Below are 24,038 nucleotides of genomic sequence, written 5' to 3'. Positions count from 1 at the left end.
GTAATAGATCTGCATAAATATAAAAGGGATTCTCGCAGCATGGTACCAAGGGCAGTTTATAGGCTAAATTGCACCCAGGGTGAGGGTGTAAAAATTGCCCCCCCCCCCCGTGGAGGGGTATAGGTACCTGCAGTACAGGTTAGCCAGGTATAGGTGCCTGCAGTAAGGTTAGCCAGGTTTAGGGACCCCCAGTATAGGTAGCTAGGCATAGGTGCTCCCAGTGAAGGGTAGCCAGACATAAGTGCCAACAGTATAGATAGCGAGGCATAGGTACTCCCAGTATAGGTAGCCAGACATAGGTGGCCGCAGTATAGGTCAGTGCTGGGCCGAAATTACGCATTAGCGTAATTACGCATCGTAATTCACTACAAATGCACCGTAAGCGTTACGTGTAAGGTTACGGTATTACGCGTAATTAATTACGCGTAGACCGTAGGTTACGTTATTACGCGTAACAAATTACGCGTAAGACAGTAAACTCCCATTGAAATTACACAGTCTGCCGTAATCGCGTAATATTACGCTCCCGTATAATATAAAAAAGCCGCCGACTTTAAGGGTTAATAGCAAAGCCCCCTTAAGTGCTAAGAGCCTCAAATTTGAAGAATATATTAAGGAGATCAGAAGGAATAAGAGGAAAAACAATTTTTTCAAAAAGACCTTATAGTTTTTGAGAAAATCGATGTTAAAGTTTCAAAGGAAAAATATATACATTTAAAAACCCGCCGACTTTAACGGTTAATAGCAAAGCCTGCTTAAAATTTAGGAACACCAAATTCACAGGGTATATTAAGGGGATCAGTGGGAATAAGAGGAAACATTTTTTTTCAAAAAGACCTTATAGTTTTTGAGAAAATCGATTTTTAAGTTTCAAGGGCAAAAATGTCTTTTAAATGCGGAAAATGTCAGTTTTTTTTGCACAGGTAACAATAGTGTTTTATTTTCATAGATTCCCCCAAGTGGGAAGAGTTTTACTTACTTCGTTCTGAGTGTGGGAAATATTAAAAAAAAAAAAACGACGTGGGGTCCCCCCTCCCAGACCTCTTTAACCCCTTGTCCCCCATGCAGACTGGGATAGCCAGAATGCGGAGCACCGGCCGCGTGGGGCTCCGCACCCTGACTATACCAGCCCGCATGGTCCATGGATTGGGGGGTCTCGGAAGGGGAGGGGCAGCCAAGCTTTCCCCTCCCCCTCCGAGCCCTTGTCCAATCCAAGGACAAGGGGCTCTTCTCCACCTCCGATGGGCGGTGGAGGTGGAGGCCGCGATTTCCTGGGGGGGGGTTTCATGGTGGCATCTGGGAGTCCCCTTTAAAAAGGGGTCCCCCAGATGCCCACCCCCCCTCCCAGGAGAAATGAGTATAGAGGTACTTGTACCCCTTACCCATTTCCTTTAAGAGTTAAAAGTAAATAAACACACAAACACATAGAAAAAGTATTTTAATTGAACAAAAAACATAACCACGAAAAAAGTCCTTTAATATTCTTAATTAACCATTAATACTTACCTGTCCCTTTAAAAGCCAGTTCCCACGCAATATCCTCAGAAATATACTAATCAGTTACAATGTAACAAAGTTGTTACAATGTAACAACTTTGTTACTTTGTAACTCCACCGCACCCGACGTCACTCGCCGCTCACCCGCCGGCCGCCGCATACACGCTAAGTCCCCGCCGGCTCCCGCCGTCCACTCCGCCCACACCTGTCACCCATATACATGCTGGCACCCATGGGTGCCAGCATGTATATAGGTGACATGTGGGAGAGGCGGGGAGGGCAGCGAGAGCCGGCGGGACTTAGCGTCCTTCACCCGACAGAGCTCTGAGCTATATAGCTCAGAGCTCTCTAAAGCATCTTTGTATTTGGGCTCCAAGGAGCCCCATTGGTCCTTAGCAGACCAATGGGGTTCCTTCTGATTTAAAGGAACCCCATTGGTCTGCTAAGGACCAATGGGGCTCCTTGGAGCCCAAATACAAAGATGCTTTAGAGAGCTCTGAGCTATATTTAAAAGACATTTTTGCCCTTGAAACTTAAAAATCGATTTTCTCAAAAACTATAAGGTCTTTTTGAAAAAAAAAATGTCCTCTTATTCCCACTGATCCCCTTAATATACCCTGTGAATTTGGTGTTCCTAAATTTTAAGCAGGCTTTGCTATTAACCGTTAAAGTCGGCGGGTTTTTAAATGTATATATTTTTCCTTTGAAACTTTAACATCGATTTTCTCAAAAACTATAAGGTCTTTTTGAAAAAAAATTTTTTCCTCTTATTCCTTCTGATCTCCTTAATATATTCTCCAAATTTGAGGCTCTTAGCAATTAAGGGGGCTTTGCTATTAACCCTTAAAGTCGGCGGCTACCTAACATTGATCCATGCGTCAACTTTTCCGCTTGGCAGCATGACCGCATTAATTGCTAGTAGGAATTTACGCGTAAGCCAATAACGTAACAACCTGAATTACGGTATTCTTACGCGTAATTGCGTAAGGGCTATACGTAATTACAGACATGTACCGTAAATGAATGTCTACGCCGTAAGCGTAATTCCGTAATGCGTAATAGCGTAAAATTACGCGTAATTATCCGTAAGCGTAGTTTTTTCCATTACGCCCAGCACTGGTATAGGTAGCTAGGCATAGTCACAGCAGCGGGGGAGAGCGGGCATAGAGTTTAGCAACTCACCTTCCAGGATGCAAGCTGCCTCTATCTTCTTCCTCCCAGGGGTCCATCGCATTGGTAACAGCTCCCCATGTGATGACAGGCGGTTACGTCATCACAGGGTGCCCTGTTACCAACGCAAGGGATGCCTTGGAGGAAGAAGATAGAGGCTGCAATGGATCGCGGAAGGCGAGTTGTTAAGCTCTATTCCCATGCTCTCCTGCCGCTGTGCCCCCCATGCTGCTCAGCCACGGCGCCCCGTGCAGTCACCCTCCCGTCTGTCTGCCCCTAAAAACAGGGCTGATGGTACCCTCAAATTTTGGTTATTATTGCTTAGGAAGAAAATCCTAACAAATAAAGCCCAGGGCATTAAGGTACTGGCTTATCAAGCAGCACAGTATTTACAGTAACTGGGGAACCTGGCACCAGAAGCCACGGATATGGAGGCAATCCCATATAGAGTTGGGCCGAACGGTTCGCCGGCGAACGTGGTTCGCGCGAACGTAGGTGGTTCGCGTGCGGGTACCGCACGCGAACCTTTTGCGGAAGAAGTTCGGTTCGCCCCATAATGCACTGAGGGTCAACTTTGACCCTCTACATCACAGTCAGCAGGCCCAGTGTAGCCAATTAGGCTACACTAGCCCCTGGAGCCCCACCCCCCCTTATATAAGGCAGGCAGCGGCGGCCATTACGGCCACTCGTGTGCCTGCATTAGTGAGAGTAGGGCGAGCTGCTGCAGTCTCTCATATAGGGAAAGATTAGTTAGGCTTAACTTCTTCCTGGCTGCATACCTGTTCTGTTCAGTGAGCCCTCAGCCCACTGCATACCTGTACTGTGATCCTGCCACTGCATACCTGTTCAGTGATCCTGCCACTGCATACCTGTTCAGTGATCCTGCCACTGCATACCTGTTCTGTTCAGTGAGCCCTCAGCCCACTGCATACCTGTACTGTGATCCTGCCACTGCATACCTGTTCAGTGATCCTGCCACTGCATACCTGTTCAGTGATCCTGCCACTGCATACCTGTTCTGTTCAGTGAGCCCTCAGCCCACTGCATACCTGTACTGTGATCCTGCCACTCCATACCTGTTCAGTGATCCTGCCACTGCATACCTGTTCTGTTCAGTGAGCCCTCAGCCCACTGCATACCTGTACTGTGATCCTGCCACTCCATACCTGTTCAGTGATCCTGCCACTGCATACCTGTTCAGTGATCCTGCCACTGCATACCTGTTCTGTGAACCCGCCACTGTATACCTGTTCTGTTCAGTGGACCCGCCACTGTATACCTGTTCTGTGAACCCGCCACTGTATACCTGTTCTGTTCAGTGGACCCGCCACTGTATACCTGTTCTGTTCAGTGGACCCGCCACTGTATACCTGTTCTGTTCAGTGGACCCGCCACTGTATACCTGTTCAGTGAACCCGCCACTGCATACCTGTTGTGTTCAGTGAACCTGCCACTGCATACCTGTTCTGTGAACCCGCCACTGTATACCTGTTCTGTTCAGTGGACCCGCCACTGTATACCTGTTCAGTGAACCCGCCACTGTATACCTGTTCTGTTCAGTGGACCCGCCACTGTATACCTGTTTAGTGAACACGCCACTGCATACCTATTGTGTTCAGTGATCCTGCCACTGCATACCTGTTCTGTGAACCCGCCACTGTATACCTGTTCTGTTCAGTGGACCCGCCACTGTATACCTGTTCAGTGAACCCGCCACTGTATACCTGTTCTGTTCAGTGGACCCGCCACTGTATACCTGTTCTGTTCAGTGGACCCGCCACTGTATACCTGTTCTGTTCAGTGGACCCGCCACTGTATACCTGTTTAGTGAACACGCCACTGCATACCTATTGTGTTCAGTGATCCTGCCACTGCATACCTGTTCTGTGAACCCGCCACTGTATACCTGTTCTGTTCAGTGGACCCGCCACTGTATACCTGTTCTGTTCAGTGGACCCGCCACTGTATACCTGTTTAGTGAACACGCCACTGCATACCTATTGTGTTCAGTGATCCTGCCACTGCATACCTGTTCTGTGAACCCGCCACTGTATACCTGTTCTGTTCAGTGGACCCGCCACTGTATACCTGTTCTGTTCAGTGGACCCGCCACTGTATACCTGTTCTGTTCAGTGGACCCGCCACTGTATACCTGTTTAGTGAACACGCCACTGCATACCTATTGTGTTCAGTGATCCTGCCACTGCATACCTGTTCTGTGAACCCGCCACTGTATACCTGTTCTGTTCAGTGGACCCGCCACTGTATACCTGTAATACCTGTAATAATTTTTATGGTGCGTGTACATGACTGCCTAATTTTTCTGGCTGCACTGAGGGCAGCTGCAACAACAAAAGAAAAGGCATGTACATGCGCCCATTCCCCTTCGTGATCATTACCTTGCCGTGGTGAAGGGGCTTGCGTATCACAATGAAGCAATGACCGGCGCCTAGACGAGTGTCTCGGGGGGCACACAAAAGATAATAAGGTCGTTGCTTCATTGTGGTCAGACCAAATTTGATCAGCTGGACAGTCACTGTTCTGTCATTCAGCTACATCAGCCAGGCCGACCATATGGGCTGTAAAGCCACCAAAACCTGCACTCTCGCCATGGTGCGCACCAGTCCAGCACGGCCGTCACTAGTACAAACAGCTGTTTGCGGTGCGTTACACGGTGAGTTTGGTGTGTCAGTGTGAAGCAGTACCTTAATTACACTACCTGATTGATGTATACACATGCAAGATGTTTTAAAGCACTTTAGGCCTGTCATTTAGCATTCAATGTGATTTCTGCCCTTAAAACGCTGCTTTGCGTCAAATCCAGATTTTTCCCGGGGACTTTTGGCGTGTATCCCACTCCGCCATGCCCCCCTCCAGGTGTTAGACCCCTTGAAACATCTTTTCCATCACTTTTGTGGCCAGCATAATTATTTTTTTTTTCAAAGTTCGCATCCCCATTGAAGTCTATTGCGGTTCGCGAACTTTAACGCAAACCGAACGTTCCGCGAAAGTTCGCGAACCCGGTTCGCGAACCTAAAATCGGAGGTTCGGCCCAACTCTAATCCCATACCATATGGCAAAAATCTGCATTGACAGTGGCACATTTCAGACAGGAGGAGGATAATCGAGTTTGATTTTACATAATCATAAAGGAATGAGATACCCCTGTCTAAAGAAACTGTATAGATAAAACAGAAAGGACCGGCACCGCTGTCTTGTATCAAAGCTCTTTTAATAGCACCAATGTGGCAGCAGTGACAGACTGCTGTTTCGGTTTACACCTTTATCAAACTGCTCAAAGCCATAAAAATTGGGCACACTGCATACTCTTTTTTTTGAAATGGTGCTCCCTCTCTTTTGTTTATATGTAAAGAAACTGTATAAGCTTCCCATTCGCCGAGATGGAGGCATGGGTGTGCGGCTCTAACCCATCCTCCCATTCTTCATCATCTAGACCTGACAAATGCCCAGACTACTTAGCTTTAAGACTGTCCACTTAGCTTTTAGACTGTCATCAGCTACCAGTGCAGTTATATGTGAGAAGTACAATGTGGTAATATGACCGCCCATTCCCTGGGTGCGACGTATATATCTATAATAGGACAATCCGAGAGTAGCAAACATTGACTTCCACCCTGCGCCTGCCAAAAATGTCTGAATTACAGATATTTGTAAAAATGCTCATTAGGAAGACCACAAAGAAGCTGAAAGTGTTAAAAGTGCCACAGTCTAGAGCATGGGAGAAGTTGGCTACTTCAATCTGCCGCCACTCCATGGCCACATGGAAGGACGACAAATGAGGATATTTGTAATTATGCCACAGATGAGTAATATCCACTTCTGTTGTTACCTTATGGGGGCACGATGGCTGTCTGGTGGGGCCCATTTGGGTGGCCAAACTCAATATTTGTATGGCGAGCATTAGATATTTTTTGCCTGAATCAGATGATAAAATTAAGGCTAACTAGTTCAGCAATGATAGGAATCAAATGCAAACATCACAAACAGAACTCAGAGGCTTGTGAGCATAGCAGATTGTCTAAATCATGGTGGTATATATTATTGAATAAAAGTTACCTACAGATTTACGTGGTTGGTTTGCTAAAATGCTTTAATCCTTAAACACAGGGGGCACGGATTCCTGGGGGGGGGGGGGGGGGGAAATCAGTGCCTCTGCATGCCCCAGTGTAGTGCCGCCCAATAGAAGGAAGTGACCAATGCATTGAGTTCTGTAAAGAAACGTTTAGGGACAAATGTATGCACATGCTCTAGAGCCTAGGTTCTCAACATGTGGTACGCGTACCCCAGGGGGTACTTCTGATGGTCCCAGGGGGTACTCGGACTTGACATACTTGCCTAAGAACAACAAATTTAGAGTTTTAGAAGTTGATAAATGTTATTTAAACAGCACCAAATTAGCATTTTAGTTAATTAAAAGCAATAGTAAATGCTTGAAATTGTTTAAAACCAATTATCATGTACTATGATTAAATATATTTTGTCGAGGGGTACTGGCGATAATGTTTACTACACTAGGGGGTACTTGGTGAGTACAGGGTTTTAAAAGGGGTACATACCAATGAAATGTTGAGAAACCCTGCTCTAGAGTGTATAATATTGCATATGGGCCTAGGTGTTGAATTTGTCACAAAGGGCAGAAGGGGGTTAACATTTAATTTGAGGAATTCAGTCCTCTCTGGCACTACTTATATACAGTACCTAGGTATTTAAAGCTTTGGACAATTGCAGCTGAGTTTGAAGCGACACTTCTTGTATGCCTGCAGTGTTAAGCGGGAGGATAACCGCTTCTTCCAATTAATGCACAGCCCAGAGTACTCTGAGAATGACTGTATGGTTGTAAAGACCTGACTAAAAAAGTCACTACCTGTGATAAATTTCAGAATGTAAATCAGGGTGAGGAAAGATTTTAAAATAGGCAGACACTGACTTAATCATTTATAAATGAATATTGTGAAAACATAAGCAATTTTATTAATTATGTTATTTTCACTGCAGTTCCTCTTTAAGTTGTTTTTTTCATATCTGATGGGCCTAGCTCCCATCTAGTTTTAATATGTGGGGGTACAGAACTGTTGAAAGTAGGGAAAAAAAGCCACAGGCCAAGATTCAGCATGTCAGGTGGTAATCTAGAAAAGGAAACAGCTGCAAATACCCCAACTACAAATCACAGAAGCTTAAGGAGACATGCAGGGCAGTGCTAGACTAGTCAGCACCAGCCGTTTTTTTTTTTTTTTGTTGGTTGTTTTTTTCCTTTAAGGCAGCCTTTAGTAGGGCTTTAATACCTTTTAGCTATCTTAAAGCAGCTTGTTTCTCTGGCAGCTTAGATTGAGTGCAGTGGTATGCATAGTAGAAGTAGTGGCTGTCTGTAACAGATGGGTTGCAACGCTACAAAGAAGAGATCAGCCTCTGGTGTTCTAGCTGTGCTACAGAACATTCTGTAAGAGGAGCTATAATACAATTTCACAGTATCATTTATATATTAGCCAGCAGATGGTTTATGTGATGTCCAATCAAAATTTTAACACCAAAGCTTTTAAAATAAAAAATGAATGCAATTGGCTACTTATTTATGTATTTTATATCTGCAGGTCTTTGCTGATGAAGTAATGGTCAGGTCATTTAAGTGTAAACTCATACTTTGGTAGATGTCCTTTACTAATTGCTAGAGGACAAAAATCACGTAGGTTAAAGTTAAATAAATAAACTGCATCTGCTTTGTGTTCATCTAGCACTGCCAAGTCTTTTTGTGTAGATATGGTAATCGCCAGGTAAGACTATGCTCATTTCTAGCTGTACGCATAGACTTGCTACCGCAGTTGAGTGGTCTGGTTTGTCCATACAGAATGTCAAAGTGAATCTGCCAGATCCGTAGATCCATTGCAATTTGGTCATTGTGAACTGGTAAAGAGGTTCTTAACTGGTAAAGAGGTTCTTTACCAGTAAAGTTAAAGAGAAACCGTAACCAAGGATTGAATTTCGCAATCCCAATCAGTAGCTAATACCCCTTTACTATGAAAAACAAAAGTTTGCTTTCTTAAAACAGAAAGAATTTGCGATAATTCAGGTTGGAGTGAGCTTGAGATGTCTCCCAGGGCATCACTGCTAAATATATGCAAATTAATCATTGTACCCTTAGAAGCTAAACACACCTCCAGAACCGCTGGAATCCAAAGATGTGTCAGCTTGTTAGTTTGTACAGAGCCATAATAATCCAACATGCATACAGACTGTTTCGGATTGTTTGATCCTCATCAGTGCATGGCATGGGTTAATTTGGCTCTATGCAGTGTAACACCGAGAGGTACAGACTAACCAGCAAGCTCATGGTGACCCAGAACTCATTGGAGTGTGTAACGGACTACAATGAGAAATCTTTACCTTTTCTTGATTAGATCATCGGGGGGGGGGGGGGGGGTCTGTATGGCTGTTATTGTGGTGAAACTCCTCCCACAGTGTGATGTCAGGGCCATGGTCCTGACAGTTTCCTGTCTGTGAGCTTTGCTGCATTGTGGGAAATAACAGCTGTTTCCAACTGCCAACACTGCATCATCTCTTTCCACATGTATCACCTGAGAGCAGTAAAAATGTCGCCATGTGATAGATGTCAGAATGTAAATGAGGGAGAGGAAAGATTTACAATGGGAAAACACTGACTAAATCATTTATAAATAATTATTGTAAAAATTAAGCACTTTCTTCATTATGTTATTTTCACTGGAGTTCCTCTTTAGGCAACTTTCTTCTATGCCCATTGTCACTGATTTGTGTATGAAAACCATCACCCAAATAAATTTAAAGTTGGTTTGAAAAAAAAACAGGGTCGAATTGAAACTGCTATGGGGCATTTTGAAGCTGCTAAGGTAGCTTGAGAAACTGTCAGGCATCTCATAGAAAACACAGGAAGTTGTAAATTAATAGTTCTATAGGAAGTCAGGAAAAAGTCTTGTTTATTTATTATTATTATTTAGTATTTATATAGCGCCGACATATTACGCAGCGCTGTACAGTGTATATATATATATCTTGTCACTAACTGTCCCTCAAAGGAGCTCACAATCTAATCCCTACCATTGCCATATGTCTATATTATGTAGTGTAAGTACTGTAGTCTAGGGCCAATTTTAGAGGGAGCCAATTAACTTATCTGTATGTTTTTGGAATGTGGGAGGAAACCTGGGTGCCCGGAGGAAACCCACACAGACACGGAGAGAACATACATACTCTTTGCAGATAGTGCCCTGGCTGGGATTCGAACCAGGGACCCAGCGCTGCAAGGCGAGACAGCTAACCACTACGCCACTGTGCGTAGTGGCAATATAACCATATAAATATATGGTTTTATATATATAAATTTATCTTCACTTTTACTGTGAATCCCTCTCTGCCAAAAACCTATTTTTCAAAGCCTTATGCTATGGCGTTACTATAGTTAAAATGCATTGTATTTGCATTACTAGCTCCCTAGCTTTGCTTCTGTTCTAACTTATGAATGTCACTCTTTATATTGCCAAAATGAGTCATCAGCAGTCCATAGTCCCACACCTTAATTGGCACTATAGTGCGGGAAGATGATGGTAGCAGAGAGTCATTACAGGTAGTGTGAAGAGTATTAAACACATTATTTAAACAGAGATGTAGTTTGTTTACTATCAGTATAACTACAGTGTATCTCCTGGACAATGCAATTTTATTGTGTAATTGATCAGTTCAATTTGAACAAATTGTAAGTTTTTGTAAGTATAAGTACAGTAACACTTAAACCCCCTTAATAAAACTGCCTTCCTACTGAAAACCTTTGTCAGTGCTCACCTTTCACGGTCTTCATCCTTTTGCCTTTAGCGCTGGCACACAGTTCACTGCCACTCAGTCATAATCTCATGTACATGACTGCACAGCCAAAGCTGGTTTTTCTTCGCTGCCGGGTGCCCAGCATACCTCCCTTCTGCCAAACCAGGAGGTGTAGCTAAGCAATGACACACATTCTACTGGAATCATTAGTAGGCTCCTGTTCATATCATCAGTTCCACAGGCAAAGCTTTTGCACTCCATCATAAGGACCCAAATAAATATGGTTTTGCCAGTTATTATTACACATTTGAAAGGACAGTTAATTTCTGGAGAACACCAGTGACCAGATTAGTTTATACACCCATTGTACGGTGTATCAACAATGCCAGCTGCCACTGAAGAGATGACACCTTGGAAAAAACAGACACCATAATCAGTATAATTTTGTATGGCTTCCACGTCTACATTTACTCAGAATGACTGATGAAGGGAGTAGGATTTAGTCAAAGCAGCGGAATAAACGTGTTGAACACCTGCTGAATGCAGGGTGATGGAACTGTGAAACCGAGATTTAGCTGTATCTTTTCCAAGCTTTCCCTGATTGAATCTTAATTTTTTTTAATTAGCATTAAATTACTGTGTCATAATTATCATTCCTAAATGCTAATGGAGAGATTTTCTGCTTGTCAATTGGAAACATCCGTGACGCATCTGGAAGGCAGAAGACGAGATAAAGGAAGGCAGGAAGTGAGAGCTATCGTGATGGAGGACAGTGCAAACAAAGCAAAAGACCTGTAATTATAAAAAATGGTGTCACAAAATATGACTGTGCTCATCAGCATCACATGGTAAAACGAGTGCTGGCTATCTATTGCTAAACAACTCGTGTGCTCCCAGTGTTCAAACGTGCATTCACCCGTGCTGCACTGCAATTGTGTAGATCTTCCACACCACCCCTCTGGGGTATACGCTCACCAGATATATGTTGTTTATGAGCCAACACGATCTCAATAAAGAACCAGCCACTTGTCGTTTAACTTCCAACTTCATTCAGTTTTAATCCAATCCTCATAAAAAATGTATAAAAACAAACATGGCATAAAACCTTTTTAAAACAGCAATAACTTGCGCTCAATGCGCACTCACGTAATTCCGTAGAATAACATGCATCTCAGGCTCACTGGTCCAGCGGTATATGCCCTCTCCGCGGATTCGGCGTCCCGTACCCGCTATGGCTTCTCCGCGTCTCTGTTAAGTTTAGATAGTTCCGGCGATGTGATTGCCTGCTCCTTGTGACGTCAGACGCTCCTGGCTCCGCCTTACGCGTTTCGTCCGTGCGGACTCATCAGAGGCTGACGTCACAGGAGCGGCCGACGTCTTTTATGCCAGGCATTTCCTGGTGCTGGCCCGCATGTCCAATTGTGACCTACTCAACGTGCGCTCCGCTTTCAATTGTTGTCATGCGCAATGGGCTGTCATAGCCCAGCGATCTGATTGATCGCCACCAAGATATGACAGCTCCTCATTTGCATACATGGAATGGCTGTTCCCCAATCCGCTGCCATCTACTGGCCTTTTTGTGAACAAATTTCACTAGATCATGAACTCATGTTGCCATTCTATACACATACCATTTTGGCTCCATCTGCTGGCCTTAATATATATTACATTCCCTACTATGTGGATTACTTCTATCATTTACTTAGTTACTCCCGTAGTGCACCCTTGTAATCTATATATCCACCTAATCTTTACTGCTACACCTTGCAGATTTAGGCTCAGCCATCCACCATGCTAACCGAAAATATTGTGCAAATACTGCTGGAAAGTGATTAACTGCTGATGCACCAGATTCATTATATACATCCAATTTTCATTTCACAAATCATTGTGCATTTTCCTATTGGCCCCTGTTTACACACTTGGCCCAAAAAGGACCTCTTTACAGGGGGACAATCCTGTATCCACTCAGAGTGTGTTCCTCTGATTACTACCCGGTGTGTTAACTGGCCCTCACCTACCCCGTAACTCCCCTATGTGATATAATATTATATGGGTTCACCCCTACTTATGTATTTTACGTGGTACAGAATTCTCAACGCACTTGGTACTTTTACATTCTCTCATTTTGTGCACCATTTTTGGCCCCTGTTTACATGGTTCCCACATTTTGTGGGTTGAGGACCAACCCTCACAGGGGGGGAGGTCTGGCTGCCACATATTGGGAGTAATTTGTATCTTATATCCCTGGGTGCCCCACCCTGGGGTCAAATCCATGGGCCCTCTACATTAGATACTAGCGGTACCAGAACTCCCAGCACATAAGATTATGCTGCATTCTTTAATTCTTTATCCTATCCTACCGTATTATGCGTATGAGGAGAAACTGCTCCAATTTGGAGGATTTCAATAGTCAGAGCCAGATCTTGGTACAGAGATTTCTAGAAAAAGGGTACAATAAAGGAGCCCTAGAAGCACAGGTAGAAATGGTGGCAGCAGTAGATCGAACCAAATTATTGGGTAATAAAATGAACAAAGATGTACAACAAAAAAATAGGGAATTTGATATTCTGCTGAATTACAACAGCCAATATAAGGATATAGAGATGATCATCAGAAGGAATTGGAACATATTACAACTAGATGGTACCCTAAAAAATTCAGTACCCACTAGACCAGGGTTTGTATACAGGAAGGCCCCGAATTTAAGATCAAGGCTGGTATCGAGTTTTGTCAACCCCCCGGAAGTCAACACTGGAGACCTACTTGGCCAGAAGGGTTTTTTTCCATGTAAGAAATGCAAGGGGTGCAAAGAAGCACAACCCCTGAGAGGGGACAGTTTTACATCAACCAATGGTGGACAACGGATCACACTAAGACAATGCATTACATGCAATACAAAAGGAGTAATATATCTCCTTAGATGTCCCTGTAATTTGGAATATGTGGGCCGTACAACACGAAAATTACATGAAAGAATAAGGGAACATGTGGCAAATATCTCTAAGGGTTTGACCTCACATAATGTGTCCAACCATTTCAGATTGTTCCACAACAAGGATCCTAGTGGGATGAGATTCATGGGCATAGAAGCCCATATAAGAAAATGGCGAGGATCAAGCTCAGTGAGGGATATCTCACAGGCTGAGGGAAGATGGATTTTTCAGCTTAAAACACTAACACCAGGAGGCCTGAATGTAGAATTCGATTTAAACTGTTATATTACTAATGATCTGTGACACAAAAAGGAGGAAAACAGGGAGGGGTATAGTGGTAGGATAGGATAAAGAATTAAAGAATGCAGCATAATCTTATGTGCTGGGAGTTCTGGTACCGCTAGTATCTAATGTAGAGGGCCCATGGATTTGACCCCAGGGTGGGGCACCCAGGGATATAAGATACAAATTACTCCCAATATGTGGCAGCCAGACCTCCCCCCCTGTGAGGGTTGGTCCTCAACCCACAAAATGTGGGAACCATGTAAACAGGGGCCAAAAATGGTGCACAAAATGAGAGAATGTAAAAGTACCAAGTGCGTTGAGAATTCTGTACCACGTAAAATACATAAGTAGGGGTGAACCCATATAATATTATATCACATAGGGGAGTTACGGGGTAGGTGAGGGCCAGTTAACACACCGGGTAGTAATCAGAGGAACACACTCTGAGTGGATACAGGATTGTCCCCCTGTAAAGAGGTCCTTTTTGGGCCAAGTGTGTAAACAGGGGCCAATAGGAAAATGCACAATGATTTGTGAAATGAAAATTGGATGTATATAATGAATCTGGTGCATCAGCAGTTAATCACTTTCCAGCAGTATTTGCACAATATTTTCGGTTAGCATGGTGGATGGCTGAGCCTAAATCTGCAAGGTGTAGCAGTAAAGATTAGGTGGATATATAGATTACAAGGGTGCACTACGGGAGTAACTAAGTAAATGATAGAAGTAATCCACATAGTAGGGAATGTAATATATATTAAGGCCAGCAGATGGAGCCAAAATGGTATGTGTATAGAATGGCAACATGAGTTCATGATCTAGTGAAATTTGTTCACAAAAAGGCCAGTAGATGGCAGCGGATTGGGGAACAGCCATTCCATGTATGCAAATGAGGAGCTGTCATATCTTGGTGGCGATCAATCAGATCGCTGGGCTATGACAGCCCATTGCGCATGACAACAATTGAAAGCGGAGCGCACGTTGAGTAGGTCACAATTAGACATGCGGGCCAGCACCAGGAAATGCCTGGCATAAAAGACGTCGGCCGCTCCTGTGACGTCAGCCTCTGATGAGTCCGCACGGACGAAACGCGTAAGGCGGAGCCAGGAGCGTCTGACGTCACAAGGAGCAGGCAATCACATCGCCGGAACTATCTAAACTTAACAGAGACGCGGAGAAGCCATAGCGGGTACGGGACGCCGAATCCGCGGAGAGGGCATATACCGCTGGACCAGTGAGCCTGAGATGCATGTTATTCTACGGAATTACGTGAGTGCGCATTGAGCGCAAGTTATTGCTGTTTTAAAAAGGTTTTATGCCATGTTTGTTTTTATACATTTTTTATGAGGATTGGATTAAAACTGAATGAAGTTGGAAGTTAAACGACAAGTGGCTGGTTCTTTATTGAGATCGTGTTGGCTCATAAACAACATATATCTGGTGAGCGTATACCCCAGAGGGGTGGTGTGGAAGATCTACACAATTGCAGTGCAGCACGGGTGAATGCACGTTTGAACACTGGGAGCACACGAGTTGTTTAATCTTATGACAGTAATGCACTATGTTCAGCTTTTGATCTTGCAGGTATATGGAAGGTAGAAGAGGAGCGCTGTCATACATAATATTGATTGACTTAGACTGTGGATTTTTTTGATAGCGAAGACTCTATGTGTTTATGCGGACATTGAAAAACTGGTGGGTTGATGTGAGATACAGTGGGCGCAGTTTTTCATAAATTTCATTATCTATTGCTAAAACCAACGCATTCCAAAAACATTTCCTGCATAAACCATGATTACATGCAGTGGATAATTTATCCATATTATGTGCGGTATTGAATAACTGAAGTAGTGCGTATGTCACACGCCCATCACACTACACTGCAGTGGTATTGGCTAAATGAAATTATATAAATTAGTGTTTGGTTGACTTCATGCAAATAAGAAATAGATCATTTGTTGTGGCAAAATGAAGAACTTTGAGAAAGTCTGATACAAGCAGCACTATTCAGAGGTGTTGTCAAGCAAGCTGCAAAGCGAAAATGAAAAACTTCCACCATCCTACACAAAGAAGACAAAAAAACAACAAGAACACTGGAAGCCCAATCTGGTGTAGCATGTTAGTATATTTTCAGCCTAGCATATAGTCTGATAAGTGAATACAGGTAGTCCCCGGTTAACAAACAAGATAGAGACTGTAGGTTCGTTCTTAACCTGAATCCCTTCTTAAAGTGAACCTTAAGTCAGAAAAAAAAAATGAGTTTTACTCACCTGGGGCTTCTACCAGCTACCCTGCAGCAGTCCTGTGCCCTCGCAGCCACTCAATAATCCTCTGGTCCCCCGCTGCCAGCTAGTTTCATTTTTGCCGACAGGCCCAACAGGACTGGCCACGCGTAGCTTTTTCCGCATTCCCAACTGCAATTAGCGCTATTGCGGGCCGCAACGCTTACAAAAATACGCCTTGCCGCAAATCTATGCGTTCGTAATGCGGCAACGCGTATTTTTGTACGCGTTGCGGCCCGCAATAGCGCTAATTACAGTCGGAAATGCAGAAAAAGCTACGCGTGGCCAGTCCTGATTGGCCTGTCAGCAAAAATTAAACTAGCTGGTAGCAGGGGACCAGAGGATTAGTGAGTGGCTGCGAGGGCACAGGACTGCTGCAGGGGGCTGGTAGAAGCCCCAGGTGAGTAAAACTCATTTTTTTTTTCTGGCTTAAGTGTCCTTTTAAGTTGAAACCCTGTGCCATCTCTGTCCCCTGTACCTCCTCTATGCCCCCCTGTGGTTTCAGTGCCCCCCTCTGTGTCACCTCTATCCAGCTGTGCCCTTAGTGTACCACTGCAAAATTCTACCTGTTTAAAAAGCATTTTTCTTTGAAATGTTTAAAATAAATTTTCTCAAAAACTACAAGGTCTTTTTGAAAAAAAAAATTCACTTGTTTCCACAGAATCAAATTCACTTTTTCAGGCTGTTCGTATCGGCGGGTCATTTATAAATCGCTGTTCATAAGTCGGGGACTGTCTGTACTCACACATATGGGTTGTTTAAACCACCAACAACCAGTATCAGTTGGTGGTGAGATTGTGGGTACACTTTGACCAGTATGCCTAGCCAAGATAACATGATCTGGTAGAAATTGGCTACTGTCTTAGGATCAGAGATGGAGAGTACAGTGAATAAAGGCTATAGAGAGACAAATGGTGGCCATACATGGTACAATTTTTTCATCCAATCTTACCAATTCTATGTAATATAAGGGAACTGCCTAAATTACCCTTACAGTATATTCAATTAATTTACCCTTCTACTAGATAGAAATGGTAAGATTGTATGAAAAAATTGTACCATGTATGGCCACCTAAAGAGTGATTGGAGATCTAGAGATTGTGTACAGTATGTGGGCCTCTGTGTTGAGGCTATGGCAGAAAGTGATAATGAAAGGAAGGATGTAAGAGAGAGGCATATAGAGGAATGCTATTTTAGTAGTGGGATGATAACTTACTATTATGAACCCATAGAGATTGACAAAGCTGTGATACCTGTCTGGTTTATATAAAGGACATTTTTGTTTTAAATTAGCTCCATTTGGTGATATGTAAACAATTTGTGTTAGAAGAAGGCCACATGATGTGTACGTGCTCAGGGACACTTGCTACTCTTGAACATGTCCTAATAGTAGAATTACTGTTATTTTGCAATGTCCTAGCTTCCTTGACTTTTAGTGGAAAAGGGGCCCCACTGACAGATTTAGACAAGTGATGTGTTGTCCAGACTGAACCACTTCCCCTTGTGACCTTAAACAGAAGGTTGAGTAAGAGAACAGTGGGTGGTGAAACTCATTATAATATGGGTGGAGAGTTCTAAGAATTAAATGTTAACTGCTTCATGTCTGCACTGATTATTGAACTGTGATTGGTTTTTGTAACACTGACAAATATCCTGGCCAGCCCCAGGGAGTGTATATTTTTGCATACTTGTAACCCTATAAAATCTGCTGTGTGCTAATGATCTGTAGCATTACTCTGATGATGCCTGTATCAACGGCCCTTGATGCATGAATAAATGTGTTGTCTATTTGACGAGGTGTGTCCGAGTCTTCCCTGTCCTTAAACATCTTGGACAAGATATAAGCAATAAACCACCTCAAGCAGATGAACATGCATAAAGTCTTACCACACGATAGGTAGAGAAGAATGCAATGCATTACGCTCTACTCATTGTGCATAAGACTTTAAACATGTAATTCGGCCTAAAGAGAATCTGTAAAAAAAAAATCCCAGCTCCCCCTGGGGGGTACTTACTTCAGGAGGGGGAAGCCTCTGGATCCTAATGAGGCTTCCCACATCCTCTTCACCCTCCGGGATCTATCGCCGGTAGCCCCCAAACAGCAGCAATGTAAATATTTGCCTTTCAAGCTCCTGCGCAGACGCAGTAGTGGCTTTCCGATCATTTGCATCGTTCGTTTTTAAGAATCTTCTTTCATACACTCGACAATCATTATATGTTTTGTTTATTTTTATTATTTTCTATCATTTACATACATCATACATACATATATTACATCACTTCCCACATTGCCCCATGCATTTTGATCATTCGTTGTTGCACAGGTTTGTACAGGCATCAGTTGTTGGTTGATTATACCTCTGACGTCACTTCCGCGTTCTTACATGGCTACATCGTCTAGCGATCGGTCAAGTGTGTATGCGGTCGATCGGCCAGTATTGCACTGCTTAAACAACCGATTGTCAGCCGGCGTTTGTTACGACCAATTTTAATCTAATATGTGTACGTAGCTTTAGACTTACAGGGGCAATTCCTAAGAACTTGAACTCTCTTTTATTTCAGGTTACAACGACTAAAGGTGGCCACACACCATACAATTTTTTTTTCTTTCTTTTAAATTCAAGGATTACAATCAATTTTTCTGATTGATTGTACTAATTAAAAACCTGAGCAATGTACACACAGGTGTGTGCAATTTTTCCCCAGTTATGAAAAAAAAAATGATTGAAAACTCTGAGAAAATTGCTTGGGTGTGTATATATTAAAGAAAACCTGTAATGTCCCTCCCCCCAGAGGATAATTACCTCGGGAGGGGGAAGGCTCTGGACCCGAAAGAGGCTCCTCCTGTACTCCTCCGCCCATCTGTTCCAGTGATGTCAGTCCCCGAACACCGACGAGGTGAATATTTACCTTCCCCGGCTCCAGCACAGGCGCAGTAGCAGCTTTCTGATTGGGTTTGGGTGGAAATAGCTGAGGCCAATCGGCAGGGCTGGCCATAGCTTTCACAGCGCCCAAAGCGAAACCTGATTTTTGTGCCCCCCTTCATCCTCTTTGCGCGTGCACACACACACACACACACACACACACACACGCACGCACGCACACACACACACACACACACGCCCATATGCAATTTACCTTTTCTCCTGACTTACCTCCTAGGACGGTGGTTTCCAGCCTTTTTGAAGTCGTGACACATCACACTAAATGCTCAGATCTCCGTGATACATCACATGTTTATAATAGTGGGACAGTTAGCGCCCCCCAATTTGGAATTATATATAGCCGCAGTGCGCTCCCCCCCAAAAAAACCCCTAAAACCCTAAGACTCAGTATAGGAAGGTAGCCAGGTATATCCGCCCCAGTATAGGATCTCATGGGTAGGTGTCCTCAATATAGGTAGCCAGCTGTTGGTGCCCTTAATATAGTTAGCCAGGAGTAGATGCCCTCCCTCAGTATAGGTAGCCAGCTATAGGTGCCCCCAGTATAGGAAGTCAGGTGTAGGTGCCCTTGGTATAGGTAGCCAGCTATAGGTGCCCCCTTGAAAGCTGGCACCCTGAGCAACTGCTCTACTGCGCAGGCGCGAACTTCGGTGGTTCACGTCCGTGGTGAACCTCAAACTATATGCGAGTTTGACCCGCCCCTATACTACATCATTAGGGTCAACTTTGATCCTCTACTTTACAGTCAGCAGACACAGGGTAGCCAATCAGGTTACACTCCCTCCTGGAGCCCCCCCCCCTTATAAAATGCAGGCAGCGTCAGCCTTTTCACTCACTCGTGTGGCTGCAGTAATTAGAGAAGGGAGAGAACCTGCTGACATAGGGAAAGCTTAGTTAGGTTCTTGTGTTAGGCTTGTTAGGTTGCTCCTTTTTGCTGATACTTATTGCTAAAAAGCACTCCACATCCTCATCAGCTCTTTTGAGAGCTAATGTTGTTCTTGTGATCTATTTTTTTTGTGTGTGTGTGTCCCACAGACACTTGTGTTGTATATACAGCCCTGTCAGTCAGTCGCAGCTGCTGGACCTTTGCCCCTTGGTAATTCCTACTGTGCCACTGCCAGGCCCAGCACATTCAGTGACTACCTGTGTGTGTGAAAGCTGCACATTTGTAATACCAATCACTGCATACCCACCTGTTCAGTGCACCTACCTACCTATGTGACCGCACACAGTGTTATATACCAGTCAGTCGCTGCACCTGTTCACGGTACCTGTGTGTGTGACAGCTGCACATTTGTAAAACCAATCACTGCATACCCACCTGTTCAGTGCACCTACCTACCTACGTGAGCGCACGCAGTGTTATATACCAGTCAGTCGCTGCACCTGTTCACGGTACCTGTGTGTGTGACAGCTGCACATTTGTAATACCAATCACTGCATACCTACCTGTTCAATGCTCCTACCTACGTGAGCACACACAGTGTTGTATTATATACCAGTCACTGCACCTGTTCACGGTACCTGTGTGTGTGACAGCTGCACATTTGTAATACTAGCCATTGCATAATTGTTCACAGTACCTGTGTGACCACACGCTGTGTAATATACCAGTCTGTGCATACCTGTTAACTGCACCTGTGTGACAGCTGCACATTGTATTGTAATACCAGTCACTGCATCCCTTTCACTGCACCTGTGTGACTGCACATTGTATTAGTCAAGTCAGTGCATACCTTTCACTTCAGCCCCCCCCCCCCCCCCCGATATGGACAAAACAACAGGCAGAGACAGGGGTAGACCCAGAGGCAGGCCACCTGGCAGGACTGTTCGAGGTCGTGCTGATGTGATTTCGTGCGGCCCTGGCCCAAAGTATAGTGCTCTGAAGAAGGCACGTCCCATCAACTCACAAGATTGTCAGGACGTTGTTGACTATTTAACACAGAACACCTCATCTTCCGCAGCCACCAACACTACTACAAGCACCACATCCACTGTATTTGACACTTCGCAGGAGTTATTTGGTGGGGAATTCGCTGATTCACAGCCATTATTGTTACACCAAGATGAAGGCGCTAAGCAAGTTACACCACCTCATATGTGTGAGTTAGGCGACACTATGGACGTAAGGTGTGAGGAGGAGGATGATGAAGTACCTGTTGTTGGTGCAGTTTATGAGGTGTCTGAGGCAAGCAAAACTGGGGAGGATGATTATGATGATACAGATGTCAAATGGGTTCCCAACAGAGAAGATGAACTGGGGGACAGTTCAGAGGGGGAGTAAGAGAGGAGTAGGAGGAGACGAGTTCCTGAAAGAAGCAGGGGGAACTCGTCGTCAGAAAAAGCTGGTGGCAGTGTCCGGCGCCATGTATCGCCACCTATGGACAGCCAGCCAACATGCCCTTCAACGTCAGCTACTGATGCCACAATAGTGCCCACACCCCTGGGCTTTTTTTTGTGTGTCTGCCTCAGATTAGAGAAATGCCATCTGTTCTCTCTGCCGCCAAAAATTGAGCCGTGGAAAGGCCAACAGCCGCGTAGGGACAACTGCCTTACGAAGGCACATGGAGAAAAGGCACAAACTGCAATGGGAAGACCAACTGAGGAAAAGCAGCACACAAAAGAAAAGCCACCCTCCTTCTCCTCTTCCTCCTTCAGGTGCAGCATCTTCAGCCACTTTCTCCCTTGCACCTTCACAGCCACCCTCCTCCACTCTGCCTCTAACCTTGAGCGGTTCCTGCTCCTCTGCCCACAGTAGCCAGGTGTCTGTGAAGGAAATCTTTGAGTGGAAGAAGCCAATTTCTTCCAGTCACCCCCTTGCCCGGTGTCTGACAGCTGGCTTGGCGGAACTATTAGCTTGCCAGCTGTTACCATACCAGCTGGTGGATTCTGAGGCTTTCCAAAAATTTGTGGCCATTGGGACACCACAGTGGAAGATACCAGGCCGCAATTATTTCTCAAAAGAGGCGATATCCAAACTGTATCATGAAGTTGAAAGGCAAGTGGTGTCATCTCTGGCACACAGTGGTGGGTCAAGGGTCCACCTGACCATGGATGCCTGGTCTGCCAAGCACGGTCAGGGCAGGTACATTACTTACACAGCCCATTGGGACAACCTGGTGACCGCTGGCAAGCAGGGAGTACGTGGCTGTGCAGCGGACTTAGTTGTGACACCTCCACGACTTGCAGGCAGGCCTGCTGCCACCTCCTCTCCTCCTGCTACATCCTCTTCGCTGTCGTCGTCCTCCTCCTCCTTGGCTGAGTGGCAGTTCAACTCTACTGGTGCTGAGATCTCCTCTCCAGCTACACAGCCCCAGCTCCCCAGGGCCTATGCTGCATGCCAGGTACAACGGTGTCACGCCATCTTAGACATGTCTTGCCTCAAAGCAGAGAGTCACACTGGAGCAGCTCTCCTGGCTGCTCTGAACAAACAGGTGGATCAGTGGCTGACCCCGCACCAACTGGAGATCGGGCAACGTGGTGTGTGACAACGGCAGCAATCTCATTTTGGCTTTGAATTTGGGAAAGTTGGCACATGTACCCTGCATGGCACATGTGCTGAATCTCATAATTCAGAGATTTGTGTCTAAGTACCCAGGCTTACAGGATGTCCTGAAGCAGTCCAGGAAGGTGTGTGGGCATTTCAGGCGGTCTTACACGGTCATGGCACGCTTGGCCGATATTCAGCGGAGAAACGAATTGTCGGTGAGATGCTTGATTTTGCGATAGCCGGACTCACTGGAATTCAACGCTCCTGATGTTCAATCGCCTGCTACAACAGGAAAAAGCAGTCAAACAGTATCTCTACAACTACAGTCAACTACAGTCAAAGGACATGCTCTGGGGAGATGGGGATGTTCTGGCCGAAGTACTGGACACTGATGCGAAATGCCTGCAGGCTCATGCGGCCGTTTGAGGAGGTGACAAACCTGGTGAGTCGCAATGAAGTTGCCATCAGCGACTTGATCCCATATGCTTTCTTCCTGGAGCGTGCCGTGTGTAGAGTGGTGGATCAAGCTGAGCATGAACAGGAACAGGAGGAAGAGTTGTGGGATCAATTCTCAGCAGAAGCAGATGATTCCTCAACACCTGCGGCAGCACAGAGGGGGGAGGAGGAGGAGGAAGAGTCATGTGGGGAAGATGAGTCAGATGATGAGGAAGGTGTTTTGGTTTTTTGGAGGAGGAGGCGGAAGAACAACCACAGCAGGTGTAGCAGGGGGCTTGTGCTGCTCAACTTTCCCGTGGTATTGTTCGTGGCTGGGGGGAGGAGGAGAACTTACCATAACTGAGGAGGAGCAAGAGGAGACGGATAGTACGTCTGCATCCAACTTTGTGCAGATGGCGTCTTTCATGCTGTCCAGCCTGTTGAGGGACCCCCGAATAAAAAAACTCAAGGGGAATGAGCTGTACTGAGTGGCCACGCTACTAGACCCTCGGTATAGGCACAAAGCGGCGGAGATGTTTCCAAATCACCAGAAGACAGAAAGGATGCAGCACTTGCAGAACAAGCTGGCAACTATGCTTTACAGTGTGTTTAAGGGTGATGTCACAGCATAACGGAATATAGGTGCCACTGCCAGTTATCCTCCTCCTCCCATGTCCATGCAGACAAGGACAGGACGCTCCAGCGATCTCATGGTGATGTCGGACATGCGGACATTCTTTAGTCCAACTTTTCGCCTTAGCCCTTCCGGATCCACCCTCCACCAACGCCTCGACCGACTACCTGGCCTTAAGTGTGGATGTAGACACTGTGAGCAGCGATGAACCCCTGGACTACTGGGTGCGCAGGCTTGACCTGTGGCCAGAGCTGTCACAATTTTCCATCCAACTTCTGTCTTGCCCTGCCTCAAGTGTCCCGTCAGAAAGGACCTTCAGCGCAGCTGGAGGCATTGTCACTGAGAAGAGAAGTCGCCTAGTTCACAAAAGTGTTCAGTACCTCACCTTTATCAAAATGAATGAGGCATGGATCCCGGAGGGCTACTGCCCGCCCGAAAGACTAAGTCAGTCCCCACACACAGCATCTCTGCCTGAACGCCGTGCGACTGCCTGCGCCAAGACTAAGTTGCTCCCCACACAGCATCTCTGCCTGCAGGCCATTTGACTGCCTTCTCCGC

The 24,038-nt window shown here is 45.2% G+C and overlaps 1 protein-coding gene across 1 annotated transcript in view; it reads left to right on the top strand.

Moving 5' to 3' along the window:
* Positions 1 to 24,038, top strand: part of YJEFN3 (YjeF N-terminal domain containing 3) — a 267,519-nt gene that overhangs the window by 77,834 nt on the left and 165,647 nt on the right. The gene's annotated exons all lie outside the window — the stretch shown is intronic.

The sequence above is a fragment of the Hyperolius riggenbachi genome, chromosome 1 (genome assembly GCF_040937935.1).
Source record: "Hyperolius riggenbachi isolate aHypRig1 chromosome 1, aHypRig1.pri, whole genome shotgun sequence".
In the NCBI taxonomy this organism is placed as follows: domain Eukaryota; kingdom Metazoa; phylum Chordata; class Amphibia; order Anura; family Hyperoliidae; genus Hyperolius; species Hyperolius riggenbachi.
This window is presented reverse-complemented; position numbering and strand designations above follow the sequence as displayed.